Raw genomic sequence first — 20,625 nt, forward strand, 5'->3', positions numbered from 1 at the left:
CTATGGGGCTTGGTGCTGAATATAATCTCATTTGTGACCTAATCCATATTTCACGTAAGTAGGAACTAGGGCTGGAAGGGATCAGTTCTTCATTTTGGGTCATTTTCCCCTGCTGATACAGAATTGTTTTCTGATTCAACTGGGACCTGATTTTGAAGATTAAAAGCACTGAGGGTACCTTAGCTCTCCAAGACTGAAAACTGTTGTGTTGTTTGGCAGTGGGAGAATTTATGTGTAGCCTTTGAGAGAATGTAGCATTTGGTGGCCAGTAACATGACATTGGGGTCGCTAAGAGTCGGACACGACTGAGTGACTTCACTTTCACTTTTCACTTTCATGCATTGGAGAAGGAAATGGCAGCCCACTCCAGTGTTCTTGCCTGGAGAATCCCAGGGACGGAGGAGCGTGGTGGGCTGCCGTCTATGGGGTCGCACAGAGTCGGAAACGACTGAAGCGACTTAGCAGCCTAGCAGCAGCAACATGACATTTGGGATGTGATGACCAATGAACATATGTCACAAGTTATACAGTCATTCTAATTCTCCTTCTCTGTTGGGACTTGATGACTCTTACATCCTTTTACTACAACAAAGATTTAACATGGCATGTGGTTCTCTACTTGGCCCGGAGAGCTAGGGAAGAGGAAGGAAAACTTTTCTGGCTAGATCAGGAAAAGAGTAGTGGTTGGAATAGATACAGAAATGAGAGCAGGCAGCATCATTGTCACAAGGACATTCAAATAGTCTGGCCTGTTTGTATACAAGGGCTGCTATGGCGCGGAGCTGTCTCATGGCAGGAGAACAGTGAGGTCCCACAGATTTGGGGAAAGGGGAAGTGGAGTGCGAGGCAGAGCTGGCTTTTCTGGCCCCAGCATCTCCCTGGAAACCAAGTTTGTATCAGGCAAGCTCCGAATGAGCAGACTGAGCTCTGGCCACCAAGAAGGGGTAGGACGGGGCCTGTGTCCCCAGGAACGGATTCTCTGGGCCCCCGGCTCTCTACTGATGTATGACAATGGAACCATGATGCAGACATCTGGCCAGTGATTCTGTGGCAGTCAGTGCCAGGTGGGGCCAGGCAGCCCCTGGAAATGGGCCTGGCAGCTTCTCTTTTTGCTTTGGACTATTCTGAAACTTAAAAATGTCATAGCTAGGGCTAACATGATCATGATGGTGGTGAAACCGATGCTCATGATGATAAAAGTTGATATTTTTTGAGTGCTTACTCAATGTCAGGGACAGGGTGAAAAAGTCAAGGTAGGCATTAGTCTCTTCTAAGTAAGTACTGTTATTATCCCCACTTAAAGGTGAGAAAATATCTTGCCCAAAGTAACAAGTGGCAAACTAGAACTTTAATTGAAGCATCTTTTTTTAATATCTACAAGTATATGCACCCAGATACCCAAAATCTGCAGTTGAAAACATTAAGGCTTCCAGGAATTAGGAGTCTTGCCTAGGTTCACCTCTTCAAGAAGTTCTGGTTAGAGTTAGGATTCAAAACTCAGGCTGTCTGACGTTGTAGTCCTTATTCTCTTTCTAAAATATTTTTTAATTGAAATATGGTTGATTTACAATGTTGTGTTTCAGTTGTACAGGAACATGTTTCAGTTATACATATGCATGTTCTTTTTTTACATTCTCTTCTATTATTGGTTATTACAAGATATTGAGTATAGTTTCCTGTACTGTACAGGTCCTTGTTGGTTATCTATTTTATATATAGCAGTGTATATATTTTAATCTCAAACTCCTAATTTACCTTTCTCTCCCACTTTGATAATCGTAAGTTTGTTTTCTGTGTCTGTGAGTCTATTTCTGTTTACTAAATAATTTCATTTGTATCCTTTCTTTCAGTTCAGTTCAGTCGCTCAGTCGTGTCTGACTCTTTGCGATCCCATGAATTGCAGCACGCCAGGCCTCCCTGTCTATCACCAACTCACAGAGTTTACTCAAACTCATGTGCTTCGAGTCAGTGATGCCATCCAGCCATCTCATCCTCTGTTGTCCCCTTCTCCTCCTGCCCCCAATCCCTCCCAGCATCAGGGTCTTTTTCAGTGAGTCAACTCTTTGCCTGAGGTGGCCAAAGTATTGGAGTTTCAGCTTCAGCATTAGTCCTTCCAATGAACACCCAGGACTGATCTCCTTTAGGATGGACTGGTTGGATCTCCTTGCAGTCCAAGGGACTCACTCTCAAAAGTCTTCTCCAACACCACTGTTCAAAGGCTTAGATTCTGCATATAAGTGATATCTGGTATTTGTCTTATTTGGCTTACTTCATTTAGTATGATAATTTCTAGGTCCGTCCATGTTGCTGGAAGTGGCATTATTTCATTCTTTTTTATGACTAATAGTCCACCATGTGTATGTATACGTGCGTGTGTGTACATATATACACACATGTGCATACATATTATTTGTCGACTCCTCTGTCGATGGACGCTTAGGCTGTTTCCATGTCTTGCCTGTTATAAATAGTACTGCTGTGAACATTGGGGATGCACGTATCTTTTCAAAGTATGTTTTTATGTAGGTAGATGCCCAGGAGTGGGATTGTAGGCTCATATCCTTTATATTGCTTTCTGTGTTTAGGACCATGTGTGAAAATTCCTGTAAGGACTGAGTTTCCTGTTCCTCTGACTGTGCAGAGGTCCCCCCACCCCTGTCATTTTTTTTTTTTTTTTGAGTCATAATGTGGATTTCAGAAGCTGCAGCTCCCTAGTTTGCTTATCTTCATAGTTTACACCTTTCCACTACCAGGACTGAGGGGTTGTCCTTGCCGGCACGGACCTTATGTTGGGTGAAGGAGGGGGTGGGAAACCAAGTTGGTGGTGCTACCATGGCCCTCAGGCAAGAGGAATCAGGCTCCATGCCTTTGCTGGCTGCCTTCAACCTCACTTTGCTAAGGTGGAGAGGGGCGTTGGAATTGTCTGCAATGCATGACTGCTAGACTCTGGTTTCTGTCTCCTGTTGTTACAGCCCCCAGGCACTCCATTGAACTTTTATTAGGGCAAGTGGCTAATAGGTAAGTGATGCATTTAAAATTTTTTTTTTTAAAGCTTGCTGATTCATTAACATGTGGTTTCTTAAGAGGATGGATATTCTAGAATAGACTTATTGGAAAAGACCTGATGCTGGGGAAGATTGAGAGCAAGAAGAGAAGGGGGCGACAGGGGATGAGATGGTTGGATGGCACCACTGACTCAATGGAAATGAGTTTGAGCAAACTCTGGGAGGTAGTGAAGGACGGGGAAGCCTGGTGTGCTGCAGTCCCTGGGGTTGCAAAGAGTTGGACACGACTGAGTGACTGAACAGCAACGTGATGTTAGGGACCATGGCTGTCTTGTTATGGTTTTTACCTCCAATGGCTGTTCCATCTGGCGATGAATGCATAGTCCATGTGTGCTTGAGCAGGTGAGCAGGTGCATTATTCCATACTTTCCCTTCCCCAGAGAGTTTGAGTAAAGACCTGATACCCCCGGGATCTGTTCTGTGCTCCAAATACGGGCACAAAGGGCTCTCTCTTCCCTGAGCTGATGTGTTGAAGCACCGTTGGCGTGTCTGTCTGAGGCTTTACCAAGCTCCTTCACTCTCACCTGAGAGTTCTCCCATCTGGACAGGAGCTCACCTGGGAGCAGTTTTGTTGTTGAGTTCAGCCAAGAGGCAGGAGCTTCCAATAGAGGAGCGTGGCAGCCTCTCCTGCAGCTGTCCCAGACCACTCTCAAGAACTGAAGGGTCTGACTAAGCAGTTCTGTGACTTCTGGGCGTCTTGGCTTGTCACCTACATTCCATTTTAACCTAGGTCATTTTGGCCTTTATTTTCCTGATTGAGGACTGGATCACTTAACAGTGGTTGATTTTTGACTAAACTACTCTTTGGACCTAGATTTTTTTTTTTTTTTCAAGGTCAGTTCACTCTTTTGTGATTTAGAAAACCATGCAATACAATTTATAGTACTTCCCCGCATCTTTTCCTAAGCATGTGTGTGTGTGTGTGTTTACTTTTGAAGCAAATGAAAGGTATCAGGGTCTTTTGGTGGGGGGAGGATAAGAGGGAAAAAGGATGACTTCAGGGCAGTCAAATGAGGAAGGGATAATAGAACTTTGTTTTTAAGTAATTCAGAAATATAAAAATGGCCTCAATTAGAGGGTTACTAGATGATACAGGAAAAAAATAGTCCTTAAAAAAAAAAAACGATGGAACATTGGAAAGACTTCTGCCTGGACATGGGGAGATGTCATATCTCTCTCTGCAAGGCAGAATGATGTCATGGAGTTCAGTTCTGCTGTGGTAAAATTCCATGTTTGCAGTGTTGAAAACAACACTCCCAAAGAGATGTCCTCATGCAGCTAGCTAACCCTGATGGTGTGGCCATAGAATCTTGGAGAATTATGTTTGGCATAAGGGGAAAAACCAAGGGGAAGTAAGTAGTCATACAGCATGCACCTAAGGAATATCTTGGCTGATACCTTTTCGCACTAAACTTATACTATCAACAAAACTGTATCCTTTTATCTATGCTGGGACCTTAAGGATAAAATATTGGTTAGACTGAGAAAGCTCCGTGTTTCCATGGCTCTGCGTTCTGACTGTGACATGTACAGCCGTTGTTGGAGGCAACTCAGTCTCCTGGTCAACCTTAGCAGTTAGGGAGGTACCCCACCCATCTATCCCTAAATAGCCCATTAGGAGACCATGCAAGAATAGACCTGCACTTGTTTTTCTTTTTAATAAAGGTCAAGGGCAGATGGGCTTGTGGCTTTTTTATTTTTACCTCCCAATACTGTTATAAAAAAGTCCTCAGCCTTATTTTTTACCTAGTGGGACACTAAGTGAGGAATTGAATTTATTTATTGTGGAGTAGATGGCTCTCTTTTCCTCTCCTAAGAAGTATTTTTAAAAATAGTATTCAAAGAATTATTTTATTCTAATAGGAAACTGAATGAAGCCTGGGATAGGTTCAGTCAGATGGTTTAAAATATGAACATAATTATTTGGGATACGTGGTGGTCACTCATAAGTTGGTGCGTGTGAGCTCAGTCATGTCCAACTTTTTGAGACCCCCCCCCCACCCCCCAAGGACTGTAGCTCACCAGGCTCCTCTCTCCATGGGATTTCCCAGGCAAGAATACTGGAGTGGGTTGCCATTTCCTTCTCCAGGGGAATCCTCCCGACCCAGGGATTGAACCCCCGTTCCCTGCATTGGCAGGTGGATACTTTTACCACTGAGTCACCAGGGAAGCCCTTCACTTGTAAGTTTGCTTCAGTGTGAATACTAAAAATAAGCATTAATGGTGAAGATAAGCATTAATGTGTGAAAGTGTTTTAAGCGGATTTTAAAATTCATGTCCTGAAAAGTATTAGCTAAGCTTTAACCATGCACCAGGCATCATGCTGAGAACCAAGGTTAGATGGTGAACGAAGTAAGCATGATTCATTCCTGTCCACAGGAAATACCCATTGTAGTAGACGTGGTGGGCATTGAGCTTAACAGTAAATTCATAACAACAAATTGGGATAATTGTTAGGACAGCAAAGAATGAGGGACTTAAGAGAAAATAACTTTAAGCAGGCAAGGGCTCATAGTGGAAGTAATGTTTAAGCTACGACCATCGATGGGTGCTGAGAGGGGAATTAGAATGATGCTAATTTATTGAGATAAGGGCTTACATGCTTTTATGCTCTTACAGTTCTCCAAGTGTGTTGAAGGCTTGTGTGCAGGAGAGCAGGTGGAGAAGGGAGCTGAGTCATAAGTGCTTGAATATTCTTGCAGGCCACTCAGAGTAGGGTTTGCATGATGGTTGACTGGAGCGCTTAGGATCAAGGCACAGTAAATCAAGAGACCCTCTTCTAGAAGAAATGGCAGAGAGAACTTTGGGATTTACATTTGAACTTGGACTCTGGGATTAAAATTCTTCCACAGAATAGGGTCTGTAGAACCTGCACTCTGGTCTGAGGTGAGAAGGGACTGGAGGAAACCTGCCTACTTTTTAGTGAGTAAGCAGAGCAATTCTGTGTGAGACTTTGGGCTGTGGCCCACAGATGTCCTCTGTTTTGGGAACTTGTCCCCCAAATTCCTCTAAAAGAAGGTGCTTAATAAACTAGTAAAGTTGCAGGTCATCTGGGAGCCCCAGTAGTTGTAAACCCTGTGACTTGGATTTCTTTTAACACTCAAACCCATCATCTCCAGACCCTGCCCCTCCTCCTTCCGTATGGTCCAGCATGGCTGCTGGAGGTGCACCATGATGTCACCTTTCCAGGAAGCAGGGTGGGGAAAGGGAAAATGAAGAGTGCATCCTTCCCATATGAGATGCCTTTCTGACAATTCTTTCTGACACTTCTATTTTATTGCCTGGGATTTCAGTAATATGACCTTTCTTGATTGCAGGGGAAGGTGGGTATTCCCAGGTAATAATCTGGGTTCTGGTCCTCAGGAGAAAGGGGAGAATGGTGGTTCAGGTAGGGGTACCCTGGAATGCCCCTTCTCCACTTCCCCAGGGACAAATCCTTCTAAGACAGGGCTTAACTATGACTGCTTCTGAGACAGACTCCCTGATTCCTCTAAGCCCACTAATCCTCTGTGCATACCTGACATTTAGAATTCACCTCTGTTAGAAACGTTGTCATATTTCATTGTAACAAATATCTTGTTGCTTGGGGTCTGCCTACTTTGCTAAACCCCAGAGCTCTTGTGGCCATGGTGTGGGTCCTGGTGACCATCCCATTCCTCCTTGGTTTATTTGCTCTGCTCCCTGATAGGGCCCCAGAGCTGCATTCCCCACTGCCCAAGAGATTTCTCAGTGAGTCTGTGCCCAGCTATGATTGCCTGATTGGCACTTGGACTCTGCTGTGGCAGAGAAAATAGACTCTGTTGCTGCCCTGATGGGAAGCAAAGTGTTGTTTTTTTTTTAAAAAGACTGATTAAAAAAAGCCGTTTACCCAATAGTTGCCTGGAGACAGTCAGTGATTGGACACTTGGAAAAGTGATTCCACTCTTGGCTCTTGGGTAGGTGATATCAGTTGAAGGAATTATTTAGGAGGCCACCCTTCCCCTCAGGTTGGACCAGGGCAGGGCTGTGCTCATTGCACTTGGCGTTCCTGTCGGCGGGGCTGGAGAGCAAACGGCTGTCTCCTTTCTTGAAATAAACATGCTTGCTTCCCAGCGTTCTGCCCCTGGACTCTCAACTCCTCCTTGTGTCCCCACCTCAACCAGTCAGGCAGCCTCCTCTCTCTCCCCTGATGTAGGATCTAGGTAAAGAAATAGCATGGAGGAATTTTATGATAGTGGTCATCTGGGTAAGTTCCTATTGGATAGGTATTTTAAATGGAGCATGCCCCCCACAAAAACGAATGGCCAGCAGCTGACACTAATCAGTGACTATGACTGTGAGCGTTCATTGTCATGACCCAATGGAAACACTGAGAAATGGCATCCTCTCTGCCTTTCCTACAGAAAATGAAAAAAGGAGCTTGTGGAGCTGAATGTTATCAACCAACAGATGTGGTTGCCGCCTGTTTCCTCAGGAACCTTGCAAGATGTCATAAATCGGAGGGGTGGGTGACAAGTAGAGGCCTGATTCATCATGTTGCATGAGTTGATGGAATGTGATAATGTAAAGTGATAAAGTAGATAGTTCAGTGCCAAATAAATATAATAGTTAACATAACACACTTGTAGAGCACATCATAGGGCAGTGCTCGTCTAGGTGCTTGGGTTATAATATATAATGTAATATGATATAGCATAATATAATATAACATATAACCTAGCACTCTGCCTGGCACATAAGGGGCTTCTCAGGTAAGCACCATTTTATGCCCATTTTACATGACAGGAAAACTGGAACACAGGAATGTTACTGACTTGCCTGAAGTCACATAGTTAATAAGTGGCAGAGCTGGGATTTGAGCCCAGGCAGTTTCGTTCCAGAGCTTGAGCTTGGGCTGGTGACTGCTGTGCTTTAGAAGTAAAAGCAACCATCTGCTTGCTTAGATCCCAGCCATCTAAGCAAGCAGATGACCTGCCCTCCCCTGTCTTCCTCATTCCCTTAGCAGCTGTTTAGTGAGCATTTTCTGTGTGCATCATACTGTTGGTTGCTAGGAAACAGGTCCACCTCTGTGACTCCCAAGTGCATTCTGTGAAACTGGAGCCCTTTCATTGCTTTTAAAAAGATAAATTTTGGCAGTAGAGTGGTTAGGACTGTGATGAAAAACCATTACAGGAGCAGAATAAACTATGTCCGATGGGTGGAACTATTTTTACTTCCTTTCTCTTTACCAGTCTCTTTTCCCTTGGTTGAGATCTGGCTCCCAGTCTATATTCAGTGGTCCTAGACCAGAAATTATTATTAACAGGAGGAAGAAAAGCATGTGTGGTTAGTATGTATCTCTGCCAGGCATTGTGCTGGGTATTCTATATTTGTCATTGTATTTAGTCCTTGGGTAACACAGATAGCCGTTGCCCTCTGACTCAGTTCAAGGGTGTCTGCTGTGACTATTCCAGTATGTTTCATTAATGTTAAGGCTGGCAGGCAGATGGGTCAGGACTCTGATCTGATATGGCTCCAGGGCCTTCAAACAATGCCCCTTGCAGTGGTACTTCTCTTGGCTCAGCCTTTTGGTACTTCCTGGGTGCAGCTCCACTCTCAGCCCTCTTACCCGGCATGGGGCCCTGGTGTTCTGAGCAAATACAATTGGCTGTGCTATAGTTTATGTTTCTGTAGTGTGAATTATTGCATATGCAATTGGGAAATAGGGAGTGATGCTTACAAGATACAGGTTGCAATGGTTCATGTGAGGTTTTCCTAGCACCTTAGTATTTGGCATTACCTGTTAACAGTAATTGAAAGCAAAGAAGACTAGTGTTAAGTGAACCAAGGAGGCAATGGCACCTTGTTCTCACTCTGGGCTCCATTTGGCTTTGCGTTTATTAAAAAGTTTGATTTTCCCAGACCTGTCTGTGTTTTATCTTATCTTCATAATGCAGTAGCTTCAGTCTTTGCTCACACCCTTTCCATCCTGCCTCTTGACCCCATCCTCCTTTCTGGTACAAGTCCCACATTTATTCTATAACAGGAAGTAGAAAACATCTTTTTATATGTGCTAGTAATGCTCAGCTTCTTATTGTTTTTGTTAGTCTGGTTACAAATTTGAATGGGACTTGAGCCTTCTGCCCCAACTCTAAATTTTCCATCAGCCTTGTTATTTTTTACTGTGTGATTTTGCAATATATGAGGTTTTTGGTTGTTTGTCTTACTTTGGGACATTATTCATTCCTTTTCAGGAATTACTTTGTTTTATAGTGGAAATATTTGGATTTTAATGTTTTGTGCAGTCTTACTTTCTCTACTCACATGCTCAGATCAGAGACAGAGATGTGTAAAACAACAGCTGGACAATTCCTGATGCTGGAATTTAGAATCTTGGGTCATAAGGAAACTTTTAAAGGGGTTTTACATTTCCTACCTACCATCAGACGACCTTAGACAACATTCCCCAGAGAAGCTCCTCCTGTTTTTGGAGAAGGGGTGAAATAGTGCAGTTTTTCCGCCCGAGGCTCGCTCTTTGAGATTTTGTGTGTTCCTAGTACTTCAGGTGCCTTCCCAGGTCGCTCACTGGTGAAGAATCCACCTGCCAGTGTGGGAGATGCAGGAGATGTGGGTTCGATCCCTGAGTCGAGAAGATCCCCTGGAGTCTGTGTGTGTGTGTGTGTGTGTGTGTGTTCAGAAAAGGAATAGGAGGTCGGGTGGACATAGAGAGGGCTAGGCCTCCTCCAGTGTATGGGACCTCAGGCTGCTTCTGTGAGGAAGTGCTGCTAAGCTGAGACCTAAAGGATGAGTAGGGACTGACCAGACAACAAGGCGCAGGAGACTGTGTTCCAGGTGGAGGCTGGGGGATGGAGAAGACTCCAGAGAAAGAGCCCTGGGAGGTGGGAGTATGGGGAGCCGGGCCTGGGGAGGTGCAGGATGAAGGCCGTGGGGGTAGGGCCGCTCAGCCTGGCGCAGAATGTGGGCTCCTCAGGGCTGCTGCCTCTCTCTTGGAGGGCAGGGATCAGATTTTCTGTAAACATCCTCAAATTATCATAGTTCATGACAGTAATTTATACTTACTGCTGACTGGCCCTATTCTGAGCATTTAGCTTCTCAACCATCCTGTAAGCTAGGTGCAAACTCTTTTCCCTCTTATTTTATAGAGAAATAATAAATTGTTTAAGATCACACAGTCTTTAGATGGTGGAGCTGATCTTCAAACCCAGGCAGTCTGACTGCTTTATCTGTGCTTGTAACCACCACGCAATGGGGTGTGATCCAGTCTCTTCACCAAGGGCAACCTTAAGGGATATTGGTGGTTGGGGGCAGTAGTGAAGAGGTGGGGCAAGTGGGAGTGTGGGTGATGACTCAATGCTGGAGGCCTGTGTTGGCTTTGAACATGTTTTCAGTAATTTTAAAGAAACTCCCCAAGTGAATCTCTTCATCCAATATACTGCCTGATAGTTGCTGCCACCTGGAAGGGAGAGTTATTTTATCCAGATGAGGCCTCAGGCATCTCCCTAACCCTACATTCTAATGCATTTTTTTGTGGTCTTGGTTCCTAGGTGGCCTGATGGACCCTGATAAACCACTGACTTTTAACTTCCACCAGGAGTTGTGAATTGTATAATGTGTCAAAAATTTTTCTTATTCATGTGTTCTTTTTATGAGTGTGTTTAGTAATTTTTTTTATTCATTCTTTTGTGTGTTTTAGTTCATAAAATGAAACTAACTATCTGTTGCAACCAACAGAAATCCAACCTAAAGTGGCTTTAGGGAAAAAAAAGATGGTTTGTTGACCTTCTGACAGCCTGGAGGTAGATTCCTACTTCACATGAGGTTGATTCAGTGGCTGTATGGTATCAGTAAGGACAAGCATTCTCTCGGCCTTTCAACTGTGCTGTACATTGCATGGCTTTATGCTCAGGCTTTGTTTAAGTATCTATGCCTGCTCTCCTCCATCCCAGAAAGTCCAGGTTTTTCTTCTTGTGGGCTTGGCTGGGCAAGAGCAATTCCAGTCCTCCTGTTCTATTTACACCCTCTGGGCAGAGAACGGAGACACGTCCCTCTTTCATAATCACCTGGGGAATAGATAAATTGATTAGCTTAAGCCAATCAGGGTCCACCTTGGCCCATCCCTACTAAGGGATGGTATGTCCATCCCCACCACTGGCTGCTACCCAGCATTGAAGTGGTGAATTCCCCAAAGGAAAATCTAGGGGAAGTAGATGATAAGAAGGTAGATGTGAGTTTGAGCAAGCTCTGGGAGATAGTGAAGGACAGGGAAGCCAACAAATGTTACCAACATTTTGGTAACTGACAAATGTTACCAACATTTTAATTAAAATTCAGTAGTATATAGGAGTGCATTCATGGGAGCAAGACTAGAGAAAAGTAAGGAAGTAGTTAAAAAAAAACTCAGAACAGTGGCTCCTTCTTGGAGCTGAGCTGGGGATTATAATCTACATTGGTTAAAAAAGGCATTAACAGATTGTTTAGAAGACTAGATTAGGGTCAGTTTTAGAGATGTCACTGTCAGGTGGCCAACACAGCACCTCGTTGGTTCTATGAGGTGTAAAGATGTGATTGAGTGAAACACTGGTTTTGAAGTGTTGATTAAAAAGTAATGTAACTCATGCAACTCCATAGTAAAACCACAAACAATCTGATTAAAAAATGGGCAGAGGAACTGAATAGACGTTTTTCCATTTTTCTAAAGAGGGCATAGAGGTGGCCAATAAGTACATGCAAAGATGCTCAGCATCCCTCACTGTTAGGGAAATGTGTCAAAACCACAATGAGACATTACCTCATGCTTGTTAGATGGCTGTCCTCAAAAAGATGGTAAAGAACAAGTGTTGGTGAGGACGTAGACAAAAGGGATCCCTTACGCGCTGTGGGTAGGCATGTACATTGGTGCAGCAGCTATGGAAATCAGTATGGAGGTTCCTCAAAAAATTAAACATAGAGATACCATATGATTTAGCAATTCCACTTCTGGGTACTTTTCCAAAGAAAATAAGAACACCGATTCAAAAAGATATATACACCTGTATGTTCATTACAGCATTATTTACAGTAGCTGAGATATGGAAACAACCTATTAATAAGTGTCTGTCAAGAGATGAATGAATAAAAAAGATGTGATCTATACACACACACACGCACACACACACACACACAGCGAATTCTAGTCAGCCATAAAAAAAGAAAATCTCTCCATTTGTGACAACCATGAAGGAACCTTGCAGGTATTATGCTAAGTGAAATAAGTCAGACAGAGACAGACAAATCTTGTATGATCTAACTTATATGTGGCATCTTAAAAAAAAGAAGTTGAACTGATAAAAATGGAGACTAGAAAAGTGGTTGCCAGGGGCTGAGGGTGGGGGAAATGTGGAGAGGGTGGTAACAGGGCACAAACTTTCAGGTGTAAGATGAATATCTACTGTGTAATGTAGTGACTGTAGTTGATAACACTGTGTTGTTAAGATTTGCTAAGAGAGAACTTAATGTTCTCACCAGAAAAAAATCCTATATATATAATATACATAAACATATATATATATATAAATATATGAGGTGACAGAATGTGTTAATGAACTAGATGGAATCCTCTTATAATATGTATATGTATGAGATCATCATGACAGACATTTAAAATATCTTGTCATTTTGTCAATTATGCCTTAAGAAAGCTAAAAAAAATAACATAAAACGGTCCAACCTGGGTCCTTCAGTTCTCCTTTCCATTCAGTAAACATTGACTATTTTACTGAATTATATAAAAGAGGCGCTTTTAACAAATTTTAGAAATGAGATCCTCCAACACCATAAGCTGATCTCAATTTCATATTCCTCAGGTAAGGCTGTATTCTGTGGAGCCTGAAGCCTAGAAATAGCAAAACCACACAGTTGCTGCTTGCCGGAGAATGCTCGCCTGTGCCTGTGCACGCACTCCCCAGGCATGTGGGCTTCTAAAAGCGGGTCTGGCGGCTGTCGCCCACTGATCCTCTGGCTGAGTGACCCAGATTGGCACAGCGCAACTGGATCCTGGGCAGAGCCTGTACGGGAAAGAGGAGGGTAAAAATAAAACCCACTCGGACAGTGTAGGTGGAGTCAGGATGCTTGAAGTTCACTGGTTACTTTGCTCCTCCTTGGTTAGATTTTCTTTTTTTTTTTTTTTTGAGGAATAGCAGTGGTCACAGGGATGGTTTTCTAGGTTTCTTAAATAGTAAAATAGTTTCATATAGCACAGCAACACACAGTCTAAGATGCTTTTTCTATATGTAGAAAATACATTTTTTGAGTTTAGAATGTCTTACCTGTAACATGAGATTTTTATTTATCCCACTTCCATGGTGGCTCAGACAGTAAAGAATCTGCCCGCGATGTGGGAGACGTGGGTTTGATTCCTGGGTCAGGAAGATCCCCTGGAGGAGGGCATGGCAACCCACTCCAGTATCCTTGCCTGGAGAATTCCATGGACAGAGGAGCCTGGCGGGCTATTGTCCATGGGGTCGCAAAGAGTTGGGCATGATTGAGTGACTAAGCACATTCAAGTCTTTAATAAACCTTATTTCCAAAGGCATCTCTTTTATGGAATTTCTCTCTGAAAAAATAAGACCTCTGTCTTTTCCTCTTTGATAATTGAGTGAAATGAGCTTGTCATGTAGGGTTTTGTTTTACACATGATTTTCTTTGTTGTGAAGAGTAACAGTGTTTACGTATGGTGTCAATTATTCAGTGAGAATAATTTTTCAATGCTGTCATTTTTTTGAATTTTGACATTTCTATTTTAAAGTGTGGATTTGCTAATTTTTGAAGCTCTGGTCCTCATTAGTGGAAATTTTGAGTTTTTTATTTTTGGCATTTGACCAAGATGATTTTTTAAAGTGCAGAAGCAGTTTCTATGTCACATTTTCATCAGTTACTGATGCTTTGAACTGTGTGATATTTTTTTTCTCTCCTGAATGCTTTGTGCTTTTTTATGTAAGCATCTCTCTGTGATCTGTAGATTGAAAATTAAATCCCCCAATGAGCATTGCTTTGTAATGCAATATATGAGTATTAAATATTGATATTTAAAATATATGGAGAATGTGAGTATAAATTATTTTAAAAATAAAATTAAAAAATAATCTCATACCCTAATAGAGACACATTTCAAAGAAAATTTTTTTTTAAATTTTGGCAATGTTTATATCATGATGCTAGTTTGGAATAAGAGTTCTAAGAATTTTCTTACATATCACTTATTAAGTTAATAATTATTTTAAAATCTAAGAGACTAATAATGCCTATGAGTATCTTTTGGGAGTGATAGAAATATTCTAGAATTAGATGGTGGTGATGGTTGCCCATTTATTTATAATACTTAGTGAAAATACTAAAAAATTCTGAATTATACATTATACATACATTAAAAGAGAGAGTTTTATGTTAAATCTATTAAGAGCTCATAATGTTCCCAGTCCTCAAGACATGTAAAAAGACACATGAAATTCAGGTATATATTAGTTGACTCTTGGTACATTAGTGCAGTGTGACATATCAATCACCCCCCAAAACTCACAGAGGCAGAGAGCAGTAGTTTTTGTTTTTTCCAGCTTATGGACCCAAGGGTCCACTGGAGCAGTTCTGCTTCAGGCTCTGGGTTGACTGCACTTGAGTCCAGCCTGTGGATTGGGTTCAGATCTGCTTCATGTGTGTGTGTTCTCCTTGGCCCAGAGACTACTCGGGAGATGCCTCCATGGCAAGTGAATGACAGGTGCACCAGGGCGCAGCCAAATCATGCAGCAGATTTAAAGTCTCCACTTGCATCACATCTACTCACACTCCACTGCCAAAGCAAGTGATGTGGCCAAGGCAGTGGGACAGGGCAAGGCATTCTTCTCACAAGGGGAGGGGAGAGGAGGGGAGCGGAGAGAAGGGAGTATTCTTCAACAATACTCCAGTCGGTCATGAAGGGTTTGTGGTTCCTGGTAGCTGCAAAAGAAGAAGAGAACATTTCTCCCTGGATCAGGATCAGTGTCTTTGAGAAGATGAGCATCGGGTTGAGTCTTGATAAGTGAGCCTATGTTGTCAACTGGATAGGGAAGGTGAGGGTGAGGAGAGGTGAGAGCAAGGGCTGCAGAAGGGCCGTTTAGATCACGAGAACAGCTTGAGCAGAGGCATGGAGGTTTGCAGGAGCAGGGTATGTCCAGGAAGCAGCAGGGCCCCAGAGAACAGCATTTGGAAAGGACTGCTGGGAGAAAATACTCGGTCCTACCCATGAAGACCTGTGTGCCATGCCTAAGGCTGGACTGTGGAATCACAGCCTGAGTTCAACACTTGGCCATTCCATTTTGCTAGCTCTGTGACTGTGGGGAACTTACTTAGCATCTCTGGGCCTTAGTTCATCATCTGTAAAATGGTAAAGACTGTTTTCAGTGCCTGCCTTATGAACTGTTAGGATTAAAAAGTTAACACATAAGCACCTGCAAAAGTGCTTGGCATTTAATCAAGAGCTTAATAGAGGCAGCTATTAGTTGGCAGCTTAATGTTGGCAGCTATTAGTATTTTAAAGTGGAGTTTAGATTTTGTCTGTAAGCAAGGAGGAATAACCAAAAGTAAGGAACAGACACCTGGTGGCTCAGATGGTAAAGAATCTGCCTGCAATGCAGGAGACCCAGGTTTGATCCCTGGGTTGGAAAGATCACATGGGAAAGGGAATGGCAACCACTCTTGTATTCTTTCCTGGGGAATTCCTGGACAGAGGAGCCTGGCAGGCTATAGTTCATGGGGTTGCAAAAGAGTCAGATAGTTCTGAGCGAGTGGGAGGATAATTTTGGTGGCAAGGAAGGGAATGATCACGGTGATTGGTACTGAAGCAGGGAAGCCAGAGGGTTGTTGCAGGACTGTATATAAGTGATCATGGCAGCTAAGTAGGTGTGAATATGAGAGACATTAAGGATGTAACATGGATGAGATTTAATGAGTGAATGGATGGGGGAGATGAGAGAAACAGAGAACTTGAGAGCAACTCCCAAATTTATGGCTTGATCAACTGGGCGGTAGACAGGGAACACAGGAAGAAGAGTGATGTGAGGAGAAAGAGGATGAGCTCAAGTTCTAATGCGTTATTGGAGGAGCCTATAAGATAGTCAAGAATGTTTAAGGAACAGTGTTCTTTGGCTGTAAGAGGATAGTGTGAATTATTTTAAGTGACTGCAGTGATCTAAGGCTTAGTGAGAGGTATAAAAGCTGAGAGAGGGAGCGTAGATGGTAATTTTGTGGTGTGTGACAGTGAAGAAAAGAGACAGCTGTAAACAGCAGGGGGAGAGGCATACAAGATTATAGTAGGATTTGTTTAGTTCTGTATGTGAAGATGGGAGAGACTTGAACATATTAAATGACTTTGAGAGAGGTGGAGGGGAGATATTGATTATATCACAGTGAGAAGGAATGACTGAGAAAACAAGATTCCTGAGACATACAGGAAGGAAATTTAGATGAGATGTAGGTAGGAGAAAAGACACTTCTAGATACTTGTCAAGAAAACTGTTAAAAGTTTTGTGATGATGCATTAGGTTATTTATTGTTGCATAACAAATTAACTCCAAACTTACCAGTTTAAGTCAACAAATATTTATCATTTCTCCAGTTTCTGTGAGTCAGAAATTTAGGAAGGTTAGGTGGGTGGTTCTGTCTCAGGGTCTCTTTTGAGGTTACAAACCAGTTGTTGGCTTGGGGTGTAATCATCTGAAGGCTTGCCCTGGGGCCAGAAGATCCTCTGTTTTTTTTTTTTTTTTAAGTCTTTATTGAGTTTGCTACAGTATTGCTTCTGCTTTTTTTATGTTTGTTTTTTTTTGAGGTCCCTGGGGCATGTGGGACCTTAGTTCCCTGACCAGGGATCGAACCTGCTCCCCCTGCATTGGAAGTTGAAACCTTAACTATTGGACCACCTGGAGAGCCCCAGAGATTCTCTTCTAAGACAGTCCATTTATGTGAGCAGGAGCTTTAGGTCTTTGCTGGTTGTTGGCAGGAGGTCTTAGTTCCTTGCCAGGCAGGCCTCTCTGTAGGGCCGCTTGAGTGTCCTTGTGATAACTCACATCCTCCCTGAGTGAGCGATTTAAGAGTCAGGATGATGCCATAATCCTATTGTGACCTGGCCACAGACTTCACAGGTTTCCATATCTGCCAAATTGTATTCCTTAGGAGTGAGTCACTAAGTGTAACCCACACTCAAATGGAGGGGAATTAGGCTTCACTTTTTGAAGGGAGGAGCATCAAAGAATTTTTAACCACTGTAAGTTGGTATAGAATCGACATGTACTTCTAACTGTAATTGATCATGTATCATGATTTATATATAAGGAATTCAGTAGGAGGTATTCTGACATATAATCATTTAACCTAATCCAATCTATTTGGATAGACAGTATAAGATGGTCTCTCTAGATATAGTTTCCAAAATGGATCAAGTCTTTTAAACTATTAAAGTGTAAACAATAGCAACAATAAACTATACAGCGATAAAGGAGCCTCTGAGCCAAGACTCTCACCTTTTACAGATGATTACTCATGATATGGACCATTTATACCTAAACCCATGTTGCTCAAAATTTTGCTTGATTTGAAGCTTTTTGTTCCAACAAAATCTTCCAGAGATTTTCGGTTTTCTCAAATTTTATTTTTTTTTAAATCAGCATGCAATAATAATTACTGCCTCCCTGTTAGCAGAGAGCTTGAACTCAGCAGTTCTCAGCTCTGGCTGCACATTGGAATCACTTGGGAGCTTTTGATTTAAAATGATCTGGATCAGGGCCTGGGCACTGTTATTTCATAAAAGTTTCCCCCGAGTAACTCCAGTGTGCAGCCAGGGTGGAGAACCTAGCAGATGACAAAACAAGCAAGAGTCGGTTGCACAGGGCAGTATTGGCAGATGTAAGATTTCAAGCATATTTTAATCATTATTTCTGTGGGGGTGTGTGAAGGGATGTGCATCCGGGGAATATAGTTATAGTTTCTGCCAACAACATCAGTCCTAGTTCGTGTGATGGAATAAAATAATCAGTATTTCATGATGGACTCTAAAGAAGAGTATGAAATTCCAGGTACCCGAGCACATTTGACAACAGTTTCTTTTAGGAGAATCTTTGTTTTTTCTGCATCAAAGCCCAGATGTCCGAGAGTGTAAGCTCATATTATAGTCTTCTTTATGTGAATACATTCATTAATAAAAAATTTTGAGCACCTACAATGTGCTAGGTACTCCCAGGCACTGAATGCCCAAGGAAGAATAAGACATAGATTCTTGCTTCAAATGAGTGACTCTTCCTCTCAGTATAGGAAATATGCAGGTCTGCAAATAAGAGGGAACAAAGGTAAGAAAAGTTAACTGTTTCTAAAACACCATAGCACCAACCAGTCAGAACAGCCCAGTTACAGTGATGCCGGTCACAGATTGTTGCTTCAGTGCCTCCTGGCTGCCCTGAATATAGGTAACAGAAAGTAGAATATTTTAAATAAAAGTGAAAGGCACCTGATCATGTCTGACTCTTTGCAACCCTATGGACTGTAGCCCTCCAGGCTTCTCTGGCCATGGAATTCTCCAGGCAAGAATGCTAGAGTGGGTAGCCATTCCCTTCCCCAGGGGATCTTCCCGACCCAGGGAACGAACCTCGGTCTCCTGCAGTACAGGTAGATTCTTTACCATCCAGGCCATTAGGGAAGCCTGTAATACTTTAAATACCCAAAGGCAAATGTAAACAAGAGGGAGCAGAGAGAATAGAACACTTTTATAATTCCAAATTGCGATTTCCCTCATAGAGGAAAGAGAATGAGTATGGTTGGTTGCACCCACCTTCATCCTGTCCAATATGCACCCTTTGCCAAGTGAGTGTGCTTCTTTTTACTAAAGAGGTGGAGTCTATTTCCCTACCCTGTGGATTGGGGAAGGCCTTTGACTTGCTTTGGGGACTAGAATGTGGCAGAAGTGATGTATCAGTTCTAAGCTTAGCTGTAAAATGCCTTGAGGAACTCAACTTGCTCTTGCTCCTCTGCCATTGCTGTGACTAGATGCCTGAGACAGCCTGCAAGAAGATGAATGACCACAGACACAGCCAAGTGGCCCCAGTTGTCCCAGACGTGGCAATATCCTTGGTCTGCAAACAGCCAGCACCTCTAGCAGGGATCCTCAGCAGCGGCACTGTTGACATTTGGAGCCAATTCTTTGTTGTCGGGGGATGTCCATTTTAGGACATTTAGCATCTTCCCAGGCCTCTACCCACTAGATGCTGGTAACACCCACCTCCCTCCAGTTGTGACAAGCAAAAACATCTCCAGACATTCCAGGTATCCCCCAGGAGGGAAAACTACCTCTGATTGAGAATCACTGCCCTAGACTTATGAGGGTGTCCATCCAAGATCAGCAGAACTACCTAGATGGTGACCCCAGGTACATGAGCAATAAATGCTTATTATTGTTTGCCACTGAGATTTGTGGTGGTTATGTAGTATTATTGTGAACAAGGTAGCTAATACAAAGAGTGAAAACATGGAAACATGAAAATGGGAGGTAGAACTGGATAATAACAAGTAGTCCAAAGTGGTGAAAGCATGAAGAATGGGTTTGTAGTAGAATGGGTTAGTGTGAGGTACACGCAAGACTGAAAACCTGGGTTAGGGGTTGTATCCATGGAGACTTGAGGTGCCTTGGAGTGAAATGTGAACATGATTATTCATGGGCGAGGAAGAGCTGTGAGAAATTTTATGTTGTTGTTGTTCAGTTGCTCAGTCATGCCCAGCTCTTTGTGACTCCATGAACTGCAGCACACCAGGCTTCTCTGTCCTTCACCAACTCCCAGAGCTTGCTTAAACTCATGTCCATTGAGTCGGTCACGCCATCCAACCATCTCATCCTCTGTCATCCCCTTCTCCTCCTGCCTTCAATCTTTCCCAGTATCAGGGTCTTTTCCAGTGAATTGGCTCTTCCCATCAGATGGCCGAAGTATTGGAGCTTCAGCTTCAGCACCAGTTCTTTCAATGAATATTCAGCATTGATTTCCTTTAGGATTGGCTGGTTTGATTTCTTTGCAGTCCAAGGAGCTTTCAGTAGTCTTCTCCAACACCACAATTCACAAGCATCAGTTCTTTGGTGCTCAGCCTTCTTTATGGTCCAACTCTCACATCCATGCATGACTACTGGAAAAAACCATAGCTTTGACTACACAGACCTTTGTTGGTAAAGTAATGTCTCTGCTTTTTAATATGCTGTCTAGGTTGGTGATAGCTTTTCTTCCAAGGAGCAAGCGTCTTTTAATTTCCTGGCTGCAGTCACTGTTCATAGTGATTTTGGAGCCCCCTAAAATAAAGTCTTTCACTGTTTCCATTGTTTCCCCATCTGTATGCCATAAAGTGATGGGACCAGATGCCATGATCTTAGTTTTTTGAATGTTGAGTTTTAAGCCAGCTTTTTCACTGTCCTCTTTCATCTTCATTAAGAGGCTCTTTAATTCCTCTTCGCTTTCTGCCATAAGGGTGGTGTCATTTGCATATCTGAGGTTATTGACATTTCTCCCTCAATCTTGATTCCAGCTCATGCTTCATCCAGGCTAGC

General features: G+C 42.8%; 1 protein-coding gene across 17 annotated transcripts in view; it reads left to right on the forward strand.

The window, feature by feature from the left end:
* The window catches only part of LIMCH1 (LIM and calponin homology domains 1), a 348,742-nt gene that overhangs the window by 4,729 nt on the left and 323,388 nt on the right, over positions 1–20,625 (forward strand). The window lies entirely within an intron of this gene.

This window comes from Bubalus kerabau, chromosome 7, assembly GCF_029407905.1.
Source record: "Bubalus kerabau isolate K-KA32 ecotype Philippines breed swamp buffalo chromosome 7, PCC_UOA_SB_1v2, whole genome shotgun sequence".
Classification (NCBI taxonomy): Eukaryota; Metazoa; Chordata; class Mammalia; order Artiodactyla; family Bovidae; genus Bubalus; species Bubalus kerabau.